This window comes from Cervus canadensis, chromosome 10, assembly GCF_019320065.1.
Source record: "Cervus canadensis isolate Bull #8, Minnesota chromosome 10, ASM1932006v1, whole genome shotgun sequence".
In the NCBI taxonomy this organism is placed as follows: Eukaryota; Metazoa; Chordata; class Mammalia; order Artiodactyla; family Cervidae; genus Cervus; species Cervus canadensis.
The window spans coordinates 3,321,015-3,336,748 of record NC_057395.1 but is presented as its reverse complement, the minus strand read 5'-3'; the positions used below and the strand labels follow the sequence as shown (position 1 = coordinate 3,336,748).

Genomic DNA, 15,734 nt, shown 5'->3' with positions numbered 1-15,734 from the left:
TTAATTTTCTTTTTTAAAAACTTTTTATTCTGTATGGAGTATAGTGGATTAACAATGTTGTGATAGTTTTTAGGTGGACAGCAAAAGAGACTCAGCCATAAACATACATGTATCCATTCTCCCTTCCAGGCATAACATTGAGCAGATTCCCTGGGCTATTCAGTAGGCCCTTGATGGTTATCCACTTTAAAAACAGTAGTGTGTGCATGTCCATCCCAGCCTCCCTGACTACCCCGTCCCCCCATACATCCCCCACCAATAACTGTAAGTTTGTTTTCTTACGCCTGTGAGTCTGCTTCCGTTTTGTAAATAAGCTCAATTTTATCATTTCTTTTTAGATTCTGTGCATAAGGGATAAAGAGAAATATGATATTTCTCTTTCTCTGTCGGGCTTACTTCACTCAATATGCCAATGTCTAGATCCATCCACGTTGCTGCAAATGGCATTATTTCATTCTTTTTAATGGTCAAGTAATATTCCATTGTGTATATGCACCACATCCTTTTTATCTGTCAGAGATTTAAATTTTCTAATGAGCGACGTTCAGCTAGTAAGTGGCAGGACTGGGATTCAGATTCCAGACAAGATACTTCTCTGCCTTCCCTGCTCAGAGATGAAAGCTGTATCAATTCAGAATGGAGACATTAATTCCATCTGTGGGGGAGAAGAGCTGGGGGGAGTCATATTAAAGCACGAGCCAGTCCTTGAAGCCTGGGGGGATGTCCAGCTTTGGAGGTGGGTACCATGGGCAGGTTAAACGTGCCAGGCCAAAAGCATCACCATGGGCGATGATAGGGTTGGCATAAAGGATGGGACTCAAGTAAGCGTGAAGGACGCATGAAGGAACCGGTAGGAAATAAGTTTAGAAGGGTAGGGTAAGGAGCGAGTATTCTTGGGGGCAGTTGTAGCTTGTAGGTTTTTCCTTTCCATTACTTTTTTTTTTTTTTTTGGCCACATCAAGTGGCTTGTTGTTCGTAAGTTCCTTGACCAGGAATCCAACTCTGGCCCCCTACACTGAAAGCTCTGAGTCTTAACCACTGGACCATCAGGGAAGTCCCTTATCACTTTATGTAGTGTCAGTCCCTTCTGGCCTGCGGGGTTTCTGCTGAAAAAAATCAGCTGATGGTCTTGTGGAGATTCCCTTGTATGTTACTTGTTGCTTTTTAATATAGTTTTTTTTTTGGTCAGTGTGATTACTGTGTGTCTTGGCAGGTTTTTCCTTGGGTTCATCCTGTGTGGGTCTCTCTGCACTTCCTCGACTTGGGTGACTGTTTTCTTTCCCATGTTAGAGAAGTTTTCAGCTGTTATCTCTTCAAATATTTTCTCAGGCCCTTTCTCTCCCTCTTCTTCTCAGACCCCTATAATGCGAATGTTGGTGCATTTGACGTTGTCCCAAAGGCCTCTTAAACTGTTCTCGTATCTTTTCATTCTTTGGGAGTGGGGAGGGAGAAATGAGGTGGTGGGAATTAGCATATACACTCTACTATGTATAAAATAATCAGTAAGGACCTATGGTTGAGCATAGGGAAAGAAACTGTACTCAGTATTTTGTAATAATCTATTAGGGAGAAGAATCTGAAATAAAAAAATATGTATATATGTACAACTGAATCACTGTGCTGTATACCAAAAACTCACACAACAATGTAATCAGCTATACTTCAGTGGAAAAAAAAAAAGGGTGGGGGTAAGTAGGTAAGGGATCAGCTCATGGTGTGTCTTGATTCTAGGCTAAAATGTTTATAATTTTAGCTGCTGACACAAGCAGCTAGAATATCCAGGATGCTACAAGTTAGAATATAGTATTCTAACATTAGAGTATGAGACGCCGACCTCAGTGTCTGGGGTCTTGGGGGCTGGGAGGCAGGCACAGTGGTCCCAGGGGGGTGGGCCTGAGCTGGTGACGGGATGCACCGTGGGGGACTCAGGTGAGAGAGTGCTTCACCTGGGAGCTGGGAGAAGCAGGCTGGGTCTGGGGGATGCCCCTCTGGTTTGATCCGGGTGTGATCTGTAGCTGCTCCCTGACAGTGGCTAAAGCAGTTCTACACCTAGTGCTTGGTGTCACAGGTTTGTTCTAAGTGCTTTTTACAAAAACCCGTCTCCTCTTCCTGACTACCCTATACATTAGGCTGGTATTCTTCCCATTTTACAGAAAAGAAAATGAAGGCAGCTCTGGGATCCATATTCTTAACCATTCGTGAAGCCTAACCCTCCCTTTGGTGTCCATAGTGCGCTAGTGATTCAAATTTTGGTGCATTTCTCTGGATTCTGACTCTTTTCCCTCCCTAAAAGAAGACAGTTGTAGTGCCTGCCCACTGTTACATAATCCACACGGTGGATGTACCCAGAGTAAGAGGATATTGGAGTGAGAAAGACCAGATAGGATTTGGGTCCAGCCTTTTCAGTGCGTGGTGGGGGGTGGAGGTGGGTGCGGGTGGGGAGCTGGGTGGAGATCAGGGGGTTTATGAGGGCCCTCAGGACAGGACTGGAACTCAGGGCTCTGACATCCAGTGCACTGAGCAATGCTCTATTATGTTTGCGGAAACTTCCTGAAGAAAAATTCTTCCGTAGCCTGCAGACCAGGGCTGCTTAAACGGGCGTCCAGAGTGGACTTTCTGGGTGGGGGGAAGCCGGAGCCCCTGGGGGGCTGTGTGCCCGGATGGTGGGGATGGGGGAGGCAGCTTCTCCTTGCCGCCACCCTCTGCACCTTACTCTGTACCGTTACCGTCTTCCTCCATTCCTCTTGGAATGAAGAACGCTGGAAATTGTTGCCAACATTTTTTTTTTTTCTGATGAGTGTGGTTGAGGTTTTTTCAATGTGTCATAACTTAGTCCAGTGACAGTGTGTTCAGATTCTGGTTCCTCTAGGATTTCCAGAAGGGTCTCCTACTTAATCTCCTCTCTCCTGTCTGAAAAAAGCAGCCTTTCATCAGAGAACATTCCTTTCCTTACAGCTCTCCCCTCCGCCTGCTCCATGTGCATCTGTTGCTGGCTTGATTCCACAGTTCAAGGCCGCAGAGTCTGCCGGCCAGCACTGCCTTCGGGGCAGACTGGTTGCCTGCCTCGAGCCGTGCCCAAGGTTTGCGTTTTTAACTCAAGTGTCATCCCCAGGAATTGAATTATGGGCCCAGGCAGAGGTAGGTTTTGTGCAGCATCTCCGCGCTTGGCCAGCCAGCAGCTGTGTTTGTCTGATGGTAAAACAGTTTCCTTCTCATCTCAGATGTGCCCCATTGGCTGACCCGGCTCATCTGCCGCTGTTGGTAATCTCGGTTTTAATTAATCTTTCAAAGAAACAGATTAAACTGATTGCTTCTCAAGCTGAGCTTTGGTGCGTACCTTTCAGCTGCCTTGCAGAAGTGATTAAAACAAGAATTTTTGTATGAGCTTGGACACCCAGTTAAGATTATTTTTGGATCTTGTCTCAATGGTTTATTTCCATCGTGTGCCTGTTTTTAACTGAAGAACTGCAAGTGAGGAGAGGGGCTGGCTTTTGTCTCCTCTGTGTGTTCTTAGCTTTCGGACGTCCTGTCATAGTCTTTGCTCCTGTCTGCCTGGTTGGCCATCTCCCAAGGAGCCTTCCCAAGGTGATCAATCTGATGACCAGCGCTGAAGTCACACTTTTGTTGTTTTTGGGGGACACTTCTGCTCCTGCTTTCCCTTCAGCCCCAAGCTTCTGCAGATGTAACCATATGCTCCTGACCCAGCCAAGCCAAAATGCTTGACCGTTGCACCCAGGATCTAACTCTAGCACTGGATTTATTTTTATTTTGAAAATGTTTATTTATTTGTCTGTGCCGGGTCTTAGTTGCAGTACGTGGGGATCTTTGATCTTAGTTGCAGCATTCAAATTCTTGGTTGTGGCATGTGGGGTCTCGTTCCCTGATCAGGGGTCAAACCAGAGCCCCCTGCATTGGGAGCATGGAGTCTTAGCCACTGGACCACCAGGGAAGCAAGCCCCTTAGCACTGGATTTAATAGACAGTATTGCAAAGGGTTGTCTCCTGGTTGATGCCCCTTCTGCCCCCACGCTCCTCTCTCTTTCTTGAAGGCAGGTATTGTGTTTCTGCTGCCATCTCAGGGTCCCCAGAGCCCAGGATACAGCCTACCCCACCCCCTGCTGTTCAGTGAGGTTTTTTTGAATGAGTGGATCTCCTTTAAGTTATGGAAATGCTGACAGAGGATGCTAAGTATTGCTCAGAATCAAGGTAGAAAAAATACTGGCCTGCATGTATGTTTTGTTTGGCCTGCAAGCTGTTGAAAAAATTCCCAAACTGTTATATTAAAAAAAGATCAATTGTACATAGAAAATCCAGATTCCCAACTTCTCTTGCAAAAAGTTTAGACCTGGACTGTGCTGGAACTGAGGGGTGAACCTCCCTCGGGGTGGCCGGTATGCTTTCTTTTACTCCCCTAGTCTCCAAAATAATTTGATAAAGCCATCTGCCCCCTCACACACTTTGAGTTGACAGCAAAGATTTTTCATCATAATTTAAGAGTTTTGTTACTTTAAATTAGGAGTTTGGGATTAACAGATGCACACTATTGTATATTGGGTTGGCCAGAGAGTTCGTTTGGGTTTTTCCATAAGATGGTACAGAAAAACCTGAATGAACTCTCTGGCCAACCCAATATAAAATAAACAGTAAGGTCCTACTGTATAGCACAGGGAACTATATTCAATATCTTGTAGTAACCTTTAATGGTAAAATATCTGAAATCTGTGTGTGTGTGTAACTGAATCACTGTGCTGTATACTTGAAACTAACAATGTTGTAGATTAATTAAAAAAAAAGGTTAAAAAAGAGTTTCTAAGGATATTATTTCCAACTTATTATAAATATTGACATCTTGAAATAAAACAATTACATCATTCTTTTAAATATAACCAGTGGAATCTAAATAGAGACTTGATACCTATCATCATCCATGTAAAAAATGCTTAAATGGACTCTTCTTTAACCATTGGAATTTCTGCCTCATTCTTTTTTCAGTTTAAATTCATATCCTATTCCCACAGACAGTGTTAAAACTGAGTATAATATTTGTTCTTGCAAAAAATGTGTCTGTATGTGTCAATTAAATTTCCTGTGGCTGTAAAGACCTATAAAAAGTTTCTGTATTTAGTTGCTGTGATTGATTACTGTTATACATTTGTTGTTGTTCAGTCGCTAAGGTGTGTCCTACTCTTTGTGATCCCATGGAGTGCAGCATGCCAGGCTCCTCTGTCCTCCGCTATCTCCGGGAGTTTGCTCAAATTCAAGTGCATCGACCTGGTTATGCTATCTAACCTTTTCATCCTCTGCCGACCCCTTCTCCTTTTGCCTTCAGTCTTTCCCAGCATCAGGGTCTTTTCCAATGAGTCAGTTCTTCACATCAGGTGGCCAAAGTATTGGAGCTTCAGCTTCAACATCAGTCCTTCCAGTGAATATTCAGGAGTGATTTCCTTTTGGATTGACTGGTTTGATCTCCTTGCAGTCCAAGGGACTCTCAAGAGTCTTCTTCAGCACCACAGTTTGAAAGCATTAATTTTTTGGTGCTCAGCCTTCTTTATGTCCAACTCTCACATTTGTACATCACTACTGGAACAGTTTGAAAGCATTAATTTTTTGGTGCTCAGCCTTCTTTATGTCCAACTCTCACATTTGTACATCACTACTGGAAAAGCCATAGTGGACCTCTGTTTAATATATGTATACATATATCCCCTCTTTTTTCTTTTTCCTTCTCATTTAGGTCACCACAGAGCATTGAGTAGAGTCCCCTGTGCTATACAGTACATTCTCATTAATTATTTTGTGCATAATATCAACAGTGTATATATGTCAATCCCAGTCTCCCAGTTCATCCCACCCCTCCTTTCCCCCTTGGTGTCCATATATTTGTTCTTAACATCTCAGTAACATTTTAAGTGCAACACAGACCAGAGCCAGGCCTCATCACCCCCAGATTCTGTGTCTGCAAATTCACCGACACAGTCAGATGTATTTGTATCCCCAAGCAACCCCTGAGATGCCGCTGTGACCATTCAAGGCCATGAGCAGAGTGGTGAGAAGTGTGCATGGCCCGCTGCACACGTTTCCAGGGCCGGTGACCCAGGCTGATGCTTTGCTGTGGGTCCGGCTCTCACTGTAACAGGGGTCGCTTTCCTGGCCCTTCTAGGGCTGTGCTTTTTGCGTTTTGTCAGTGACTTCACTGTTTAAAACGGCACCCAAGCATGGTGCTGTAGTGCTGCCTAGTGTTCCTGGGTGCAAGGAGGCCGCCACGTGCTTCACAGAGAAAATAGTGTGTGCTGGATAGGCTTCCCTCCGTGCCGTTGGTCCTGAGTTTACTGTTACAGAACCCGGAAATGTATTAAATAAGATGTCTCTGACCAGAACCTCACAAAGCAAGGTGACACATTTATCTGTGGAGGGAGCTGCTGCTACCAGAGGCTCCTAGGAACCCAAGTCCTGTATTTCCCCTGGGAGAAGTGGCTCAGAATTTGCAAATTCAGTCCTTGTGATCATTTTATAGGACGTAACTGTTGTCAGTTAGGAAACTGAGCTGAATATGACTTGCATGTGGATGTCATGACATTAGAAATTTAAGAAAAGATTTCAGAGTTTTCGCTCAGAGTATGGCATACTTTATTTTTTTAAGATAGTCTTTTAAAGTGGTTCCGTAGCACAGGTGGACATCCATTAGGAGTCTTTGATGTTCACCCAAAGGAGAAATGTTCTAATGATGGGAAATGACTTTGCTCTTTAAACTTAACTGCGAACCCACTTCTGGCTGTGAATTTAAAGTCTGAGAGTCAGATGGAGGCTGAGTGAGGGGAACAGCATCTGAGTTAGTTACTCTTTCACCATTTGACTGGAGCTTCTGTCATCTGAAGAATAAAAGACTTCAGAAAAGAAGCCCGGAGTTTGGAAGCTGCACAGACCTCCTGATTTACTTTCAAAACCATCAGTTAGCTTCTGATGTCACTTGACTTCCACTATTTTTTTTTAAAATAGCAGCAAGTCCCACAATCACTCATCCCTACCAAATAGTACATAAAAAGTAACTCATAGTTTTGAGAAATTTATATTCTGAGGAGCTAAGTGTATTTTAAGATGTGACTTTATCCTTCTGGAATTCCCACATGCGGGCTTGGCGTTTGAGTGGACAGACTCACAGCCTGTACCCAGAGTGTGATGCGAGCATTCAGGGTCCTTGTTCAATTCCCTCCTCCTCCTGTGACAAGTCTCTGGCCCACCGACTCCTCTCTGTGGAGTGTTTTGTAAGCTCAAATCAGATTCCAAGTCTGATTTCCCTCCCAACAAATTATAGAGCTGTGTGTGCTGTTTTTATTCATGTTTATAGCATCAGTAGATGTGGCCGAGCTCCAATATTGTGCCTGGGCTTGTGTTGGGGGCTGGAGATAACACAGCCAGCCAGTGCTCAGCCCTGGGGTCAAGGAGCCCACTCTCCCCTGGGGAGAAGCGTCTGTATCGCAGCGCGGTGAGGCTGGCAGGGGAGGTTCCTGAGCTGAGCTCGGGGTGCCTCAGAGTCTGCCTGGGAGCATCAGGGAAGGCTTCACAGAGGAGGAGGAGGTTGGGCTTAGTCTGAGGCTTGAGGGATGGGTAGGAGTTTACCAGCTCAGCACGGGAGAGAGGGCTTCCAGGCAGATGGTCCTCTCCGGTCCTAAGACCCAGAGGGTGAAACAGCATAGGGTCTGCTTGGGGGTTCAGGCAAGAATAGGGGAGTGTTGGGAGAGGAGGCTGGAAAGGGACTTAGGGCTTTGGTTTTAGGGACTTTGGGGGCCACACTGAGTAGTTTGGAATTGATCCTGAAGGTGGGGGAATTGAACGGGGAACATGATCTGCCTTTTTGTGTGTCTGAAAGACCAGTTTGGAGAGAAAGTTGGGAAGTTGAAGGTGGGTGTTAGGCAGACCAATTAAATTGCTCTTGGATTCATGAGTGGGGGACTCTGGGAAGAGGTAAGTGCCCTAATTGGCAGAGGTCACGGAGAGAGGGGGACAGACAGAAGATATGCTGAGATGGGCAAGTCTAATTCTTTGAGATCCTTTTCAATTTCACAGTCTGCGTCAAGGAGAGAAGGGCTAAGAGGTTTCATGTTTGGGCATTGGAAAAGATTGTCCCTTTACTAGGACACGCAGGAGAGATGCGTGGGGGAAATGTAGTGAGTAAAATGGCATGGACTGTGGGACCCGAGGGTGGAGAGATCCATTAAGGTATAAATTCAGCTCCAGGCTTGTATCTCAAAAGCAAGTTTTTTTGTTTTTTTTTGTCTTGTTGCATATTTTTGCCTGCATTATCTACTTAAGTAATTTATGTTGATCTGTTTGTTAGCAGAAAGCATGAAGCAGAATGTGTGAAATTACCTGGGAGGAAAGAAAAAAATCTCTACTGGTGTGGTCTGAACACTAGTATGGGCACACGAAACCAGGTGCAGTGGAGGCTTTGGGCTGGTTTTTGAAAGTGACCTGGGACAGACTGTTAGCTCTGGCCGTCCTGTGTTCACGTTCCCGTGTGGAGTCGCACCGCAGCTCAGACCACTGGCTCTGGTTTCAGGCGGACCTAGTTCCTCCCTTCTCTGGGCGAGTCCCTGCTCTGTGCCTGAACGTCTTTCTTGCATAATGGTGATGAGTAGAACCTGCTTTATTTGTGCGGATTAAACAGGATCGTTGGTGGTATTTCTTAGCCCAGTTCTTGGCACAGTGAGTACTGAGAAAAATCATATCTTGAAATAGTTACAAGAACACATCTCGTGGATTGACTGTAAATTCACAAACATAAACCTGGGATTCAAGATTGATTTTCTAAGAGATTTAATCTCCATTTATGCAAAGGTGCACCATAGAATTCCTATAGAAAACCTTCCTGTTAGTGCATCTAAGAATACTTGATTTGCAAAAATTTCGTGTGCTTTAAAAATCATCAGTTCAGTCCAGTCACTCAATTGTGTCCGACTCTTTGTGACCCCATGGACTGCAGCACAGCAGGCTGCAGGACAGAACATACCCTGTTCATCGCCAACGCCTGGAGCTTGCTCAAACTAGTGTCCATCGAGTGGGTGATGCCATCAAACCATCTCATCATAGTGTATTTTTAATGATTACTAAATTATAATAAACTGTATTTATATAAAGCATTGAACTTTTAATTTTTTCCCCCAATATCATCTCAACTGCTTCTCTGTCATAGGAATCACAGTGGGGTGACATTGTGGTCCTGACTTTATTGTGACAACGTGGAGACCGGGGAGCTCCAGGGACGTTGGTCAGGTTACAGCACTGAAGCCTTTTTTTGGGGAAAAAAAAAAAAAAAAGATCAGAGAGAAAAAGATGAGCTAGTTTCTTGAGATTTTTGAAGAGGAAGAAATTGAGGAAGAAACCACAGATTGAGCAAATCTAGACGGTTTCTTAACATCTTAAGAGATTATACAGTTGCATCTAATTTGGTTTGGAAATATTATACCCCTTATAAATAAATATGCCCTTAATTAGTTGAAAAGAGATAAACACATGTAGGGAGATTAAGAGAGAAAGCTATTTGTTACTGTTAATTATGTAAGGGACATAAGGTAATGTAAGGGCCACCCTGAGCATGGATTACTCTTGGTAAGAAGAACTTCCTGGGAAAGTTAGAATCATAGGATCATCAAGCAAAAGGAATCTTAAACCTCAACTTTTTCATCATGAGGACCAAGGATACTGTATTTTTGAAGCGCTCATCCGTGCCCTGTGTATTTTTGTTAACACAGGAGAGACCTCGCTGCCAGCGTCTCGGTGCTGTCAGCACGCCCACTGCCCCTGGGTTGATGTAACCCTGCTGCTGCTGCTGCAACCCTAGTCTAAAGCAAACACGTTTACCCTGTGCCACCGTCGTGTGGGTCCTGTCTGGTTTCTGCTGGGACTTCTGAAATACTGGAGACAGCCCCGTGTCCCCATCACTGCCTTCGGGGACATCCACAGCCATCTCCCGTCCAGCCAGCTCATTTCACAGACCTCCTCTGTGTAAGTCACTGGGCTTGAGTCAGAAGCATGGCAATGTTGGAAGGTAATACACTGTATCCCAGTGCGGAGAGAATGCTGAGGAAACCTTGGGAGGATTGCTGGTGTTCTTTGTAGAAATGAGAGAACTGTAACACACACCATTTTTTTCCCCCCAATAACCATTTAAAAAATTGTAACACACCGTTTTAAAAAACAATTTATTTGTTTATTTTTGGCTCTCTTGGGCCTTTGTTGCTGCATAGGCATTTTTTCCCCTCTCGTTGTGGCGAGTGGGGGCTGCTCCCTAGTTGCAGTGTGTGGGCTTCTCATTGCGGCGGCTTCTCGTGTGGTGGAGCACGGGCCCTGGGGCGCGCGGGCTTCAGTCGTTGCTGCTCCTGGACTCTAGAGCGCGGGCTCAGTAGAAGTGGCACACGGGCCTAGTTATTCTGACGCATGTGGGATCCTGCCCGATCAGGGATCGAACCCGTGTCTCCTGCATTGGCAGGCAGGTTCTTCACCACTGAGCCACCAGGGAAGCCCAGCGCACCTGGTTCCGTGTTCCGTGGGAAGGCAGGCAGTAAACCAGCAACCCCGCTCCACTGTTTGCCTAGAACGGCTTACACATTGACTCCCATGCCCTTGTCCTAAGCGTCTGTCTTAAAACATTAGTCAGTTTGTCGGATCGAACGCAGGATAATGAACACCTGTAGTTGTCTTGCTCTTCAAGTATGTACTGCATGCTCCACCCCTCAGCAAGACCTCATTCTTGGAGACCCGTATTGGTTTGGAATGCCTAGCGGCAACCAGCAAGGGCAGGCTGGTATCCATGAAAGTGGAGTTTGCTGAGCATACAAGTGTGGTCACAGTGTTTAGCCACTTAGCTCTAGTATTTGCACATGTAATTAAATGTTTATAACAAGTAATTCTTACCAGGACCTCCAGGGCCTCTGCCTAGGAATACTTTGCCAGCCCTTTCAAGTTGTTTATGACTGTCAAAGCACTTCAAGTGCATTTCTCTGCAGATGTCTTCAGATCAGCAGGGAAAGGGGAGGTAAAAGTGTACAACTTGTGTGCCCTGGTGCTGACGCCTTGCATGTGTTTGACACAGTGCTGGCACACAGGAGCTGCTCAGCGCTCATTTGTCAAATGGATAACTGTCTGTGAATAAATCGTTGACACTGGGATTGTGGGCTAACTTGTAGGGAAAAATAACACCTCGTGTTTCTCAGTGGGGGGCCCCTGTTGGTTCTGTGGCCATGATGACTCTTTCTTGCTGAGCCCCGCCCGGGGCATCCCCGAATGTTCATATCCCTGGATGTTCAGCATCCCTGTCTTCCATTCCTGATTAGGGACCACCACTTCCCCCCAGACACCAAAGTCAATTCCAGATACTAGAAAGTTAAGTGTTTAAAAGAAATAAAAGCGTAAGAAATAATAAGGAAATATTAATGAACGTCTGACAGAAGATTAAAAAAAATTAAGCTATTGGGTTCTCTGCAGAGTCCTGCTTTCTGACTCTGCCTAGGCCCCGTCTGTTGCCTAGCAAGTTGTCTCTCCAGTTGTTTGTTTGATTTTCTCGTGGATGATTCCAACCCTTTTCCATGCTGCTTGTTCTTGATTTTCTCTGTCTCTTTATAGGGGAGATTGAGGCCAGTCACAATAACTTGTGGCAATTGCACTTTCCCAAACCCCAGAATCTCTTCTTTCTTTCTAAGGACTTAGATGCCTTCTGCTGGTGCCTCACTGCCCTAGCTTCCTCAACCACCATCTCTCCTCTTTAGCATTTTCCATTTTGTCTTCTTCTCTGTTTCTTTTCCATGCTGCCTTTAAACCTTCTCAGGTGTCCTGAAATTCTAAAAGAAATCTTTAACATCCACATTCCTGCACCACTATCTACTAGCCTACCTTGCTCCTTATGGTCATGGCTAAACCCCTCAATACATTCTCTGTAGCCTGCTGGAAGAAGTGTGGGCCCTGCTTCGGCAGCCCAGCATGGAATCCAGCCTCTCTGACCCCACTGAGCCTGATAAGTAAAATGGGGATAGAAATGCCTACTCTACAAGCAGAGATCCCCAGGAGACAAGCGTCTAAAATGCAGACAGAATCGGGTGGAGAGGGGGGTGGGAGGGGGGTTCGGGATGGGGAATAAGTGTAAATCTATGGCTGATTCATATCAATGTATGACAAAACCCACTGAAATGTTGTGAAGTAATTAGCCTCCAACTAATAAAAAAATTTAAAAAAAAATAAATAAATAAAATAAAATGCAGACAGAGTCCTGTCATGGCCCAGCTTGGAATCCTTCAGAAGCTTGTCTCCAGCCTCCAGCTTCAAATTTAAGTCCCTATGAGCTGTTCATGGGAACCATCTCCATTTCCACCTCCTCCCCTAGCCCTTTCTGCTTTGCTGTTTTCCACCTGTCTCTCTGCTTTCCAGCTCCCTCCACTAGACGGTGACCCTCTTCAAGAGAGGAAGGAGGCTGCTCTGGCCAAAGGATAGCTGGCTGAATGAATATCTAGAAAGCTAGATGGTAGATCCAACCTGCCACAGTTGCACCTGTGGCAGAAGTTGACAAGTTTCATCCAAATAGGTGATATTCTTGAGCATTTTATAATGGTTCATGGTTTAAGTGTTTTTCCCCAGGCAGATCTTCTGGGGAAAACAAAAGCAGATTCTCCCACCCATTGCGAGGGGCGTGGTTTGCCGACTCTCATTTCCTCAAGCCCGTTTTGAAGCCCCACAGCCACTCATCCAGGTGTGCATGTGGCCCAGTCAACTTCCTTTGCTCGCAAAAATGTTTGAACCGAGGAGAGGTGTCTTCTCGGGTCTTTCTCCCGAGAGTTGTTTCTGTCTAGTGCAGACTGGGCGTTCAGGTTCAGGCGGGTGTGGCAGGGGGTGATGTGGCAAAGCTTTGGTGACTCAGGAACTCAGAAATGTAAGCAGCTTCCCTTCCTCATCTTGGACAGCACCCAGCATGTGGTCCAGTGGTGTGGACCAGTCATTGGTACTTGCCTGTGCTCATCCTTTTCAAATAAAATAGGTATTTTTTCTCTTTTGTGATTTTTGTTTCATTCTTGCTCATGTCATTGCTTACTTATTTGTTTACTCATTCTATAGATGTCTGTTCAGCACTTTCCTTGAGCAGGCGTCTCTAGGTGCTGAGGGCTCCAGTGCATGGTTGCGGCCTTCACGTACCTCGTCCCTGCACTCATGAGGAGGAGGGGAGATGGGATGGAGGCTCTGAATGTGTACGCAGAGCAATAAAGCAGCTGCACCTCGAGATGACTGCTGTGATAGAAACTAAGGGGAAAAAGGGAATACTCTTTCGGACAGGATGGTCAGGAAGCTCTCTTTGGCTACTTGAAATCTTAAAAAAAAAAAACAAAACAGCTCTATTGAGACCGTATAAATTCGTATAGATTCAGAGATCGTGCAACTCACCATGTGTAAACTATACCATTCAATAGTTTTTGGTATATCAATAATCCTTTTAAAATTGTGGTCAATATATATGTGTGTGTGTTTAATGTATTTTGTGTATATCATAAGGTTTGCCATTTTAACCATTTTTTTTTTCATTTAAGCCATTTTAAAATGTACAATTCACTGGCATTAATTGCATCCACAATGTCCAGCAACCATCACCACTACCTAGTTCAAAACTCTTTCATTATCCCAAATGGAAACTCTGTAGCCAGTAAGCAATAACTCACCATCACCCCACCCCCCAGCCCTTAGAACCTCTAATCTATTTTCTAACACATCTGCCTATTCTAGGTTCCTCATGGAAGTGGAATCATGCAATATTTGTCCTTTTGTGACTGGCTTCCTTCATTTATGTTGAAAAAAGCCAGTCCTCATGTTTCATCCATATGGTAGCTTGTGTCGGAGCTTCTTTTTTATGGCTGAATACCATTCCATTGTATGGATATACCACATTTCCTTTAACCAGGTCATTTGAAATCTTAATATATATGCTGTTTATTTTCTTAGGGCTTCCCCATAGTTACTGTCAGATTAATTTGCCTGCCATATTACGAGTAAATATTTCTTGACTGACTTTACTAACAGTTTCCAGCCAGATGATGGTGGTGACAAGTCAGAAATGCCATTTCCTGGTGTGAGTGGGTGTAACTGTGTGCACTTGCTTGATATGTGTATATTTTTCTATCTCTCATAAGTGAGGTCATCCAGTTTGTAAACGTGTCTGGAGGTGCTAATAGGAGGCCCGGGTGGAATTGCAAGAACTTGGAGCAGTTTTGCTCTACCTCCCACCCCAAAAGTGTTTAAAGGAAAAGCCAGTTTCTTTGAATTTCAGCTTGATATTGATCTGATTTAGTCTGCTCAAAACAGGCTTGTTATCTGTCCCCTTGTAATACATGTGTCTTGAAAGGCTGAAGAAACACATTAAAAAAAAGGTACTTATCAGGAAGGCTGCTCCCCAGAGAAAGTGAATTGATAAATTTTTTTGTTGCTGGTTTCACAAATCAAAGGAGGACACATGCAGTGTGATAAGGCAGTGAAGCAAATATATAGTAAGTTTGACAATAGATACTAGTTCTTTCTGAGCTGGAAAGACACACAGTTTAATAGGTGACCAGAAGCAAGGCAACTCTGGACCTTCGGGATAGCCTGGGGTCTTGTCTTTGTTGAGCTTCAGTTTTATCTTGAAGGATATTCTTCTCCCCTGCCCTCTTTTATTGATTATTTTAAACCCATCTCTGCAGATATACTTAGTACTTTTGTTCTTGGGTTTGTACCGATTGCCAAAGGTTCTGGGGCATCATGCTTTGTTGTAGTGGCCGCTGTGAGTCCGTGACCTTTCTAGAATGCTTATAGACCCCATCTCATGTTGTAAGACATGCTCGCAAATCCAGTGCTTTCATTCTTTTACTAAACTCTGAGCCCACCTCACTAAATATTGACTCACCGAGTATTTATTTGGGCTGGTCTGGGTGCCGAGTAACCATCTCCGGGATGAGATGACCTCGGCCAGGGCTCTGCGTCTTGTTTTCTAATCCCATGGGCATAGCTGAGCCTTGGCCGGGTTTTATTTTTTTGGGCGGGTGCGTGTGGGGAGGATGCCAAGAACCTGAGCTCACAAGTTCCTGGCTTTAGTTAAAAAAGAATTTCGACTTGACCTCAGTGGCTTGGGCTGTGCACAGTGGTGTGAGTTCGTGTTGGGATCCCCGATTTGTGGTGTCTCGCATAAGTAGAGCTTGTGGCCTTGATGGCTCAGGGTGGGAAGGAGGAGGGAAGCAGACACCATCTACTTCTTCCCCAGCTAGTTCCAGTGCTTGCCCACCTCTCCATAACCACTCAGGAGAGAAAAGTGCAATGGCATCTGTTAAAAATGAAACCAAGTGTGACGTGTAGCAGGTGCTGGGGTTGAATGTAACAGAAGCGGGTCAGGGTAAAGTGGGGGTGTTTGGCCCTGAATTTTCTAGCCTCTTTTTCTGCTTTCTTTCCTTTAGATGAGCCCCAGTGTCATCTGTGTTGGTTCCTTCTGGGCTCTTCCTGTCCCTGGAAAGAGGTCATGAACATTCCTGCTGACCTTTTCTACTTGACTCACGATGCCCCTCACCCATCCTGGCTTGAATCACAGGGGTGGTTCCAGGACTTTCAGAGGAGGTGCTCAGCCATCTCCCTGAGAGCAGCTCCTTAGATAGAAGACAGGCCCCTTCACTTCTCCAGGGGGACTGGCTGTCTTGAGGTTCTAGCAGTGATGCCCACATCTCTTGGCAGATGTGTGTG

The 15,734-nt window shown here is 45.0% G+C and overlaps 1 protein-coding gene across 3 annotated transcripts in view; it reads left to right on the top strand.

The window, feature by feature from the left end:
• The window catches only part of CAMK1D (calcium/calmodulin dependent protein kinase ID), a 388,105-nt gene that overhangs the window by 32,619 nt on the left and 339,752 nt on the right, over positions 1 to 15,734 (top strand). The window contains exon 1 of one of the 3 annotated variants that reach the window (XM_043479614.1): positions 2,668 to 3,138. The exons of the other annotated variants lie outside the window; for them this stretch is intronic. The gene's annotated coding sequence lies outside the window, so the exon portion shown is untranslated. Of the gene's footprint in view, positions 1 to 2,667; positions 3,139 to 15,734 lie in introns of those variants that run through there. 3 annotated transcript variants of the gene reach the window in all.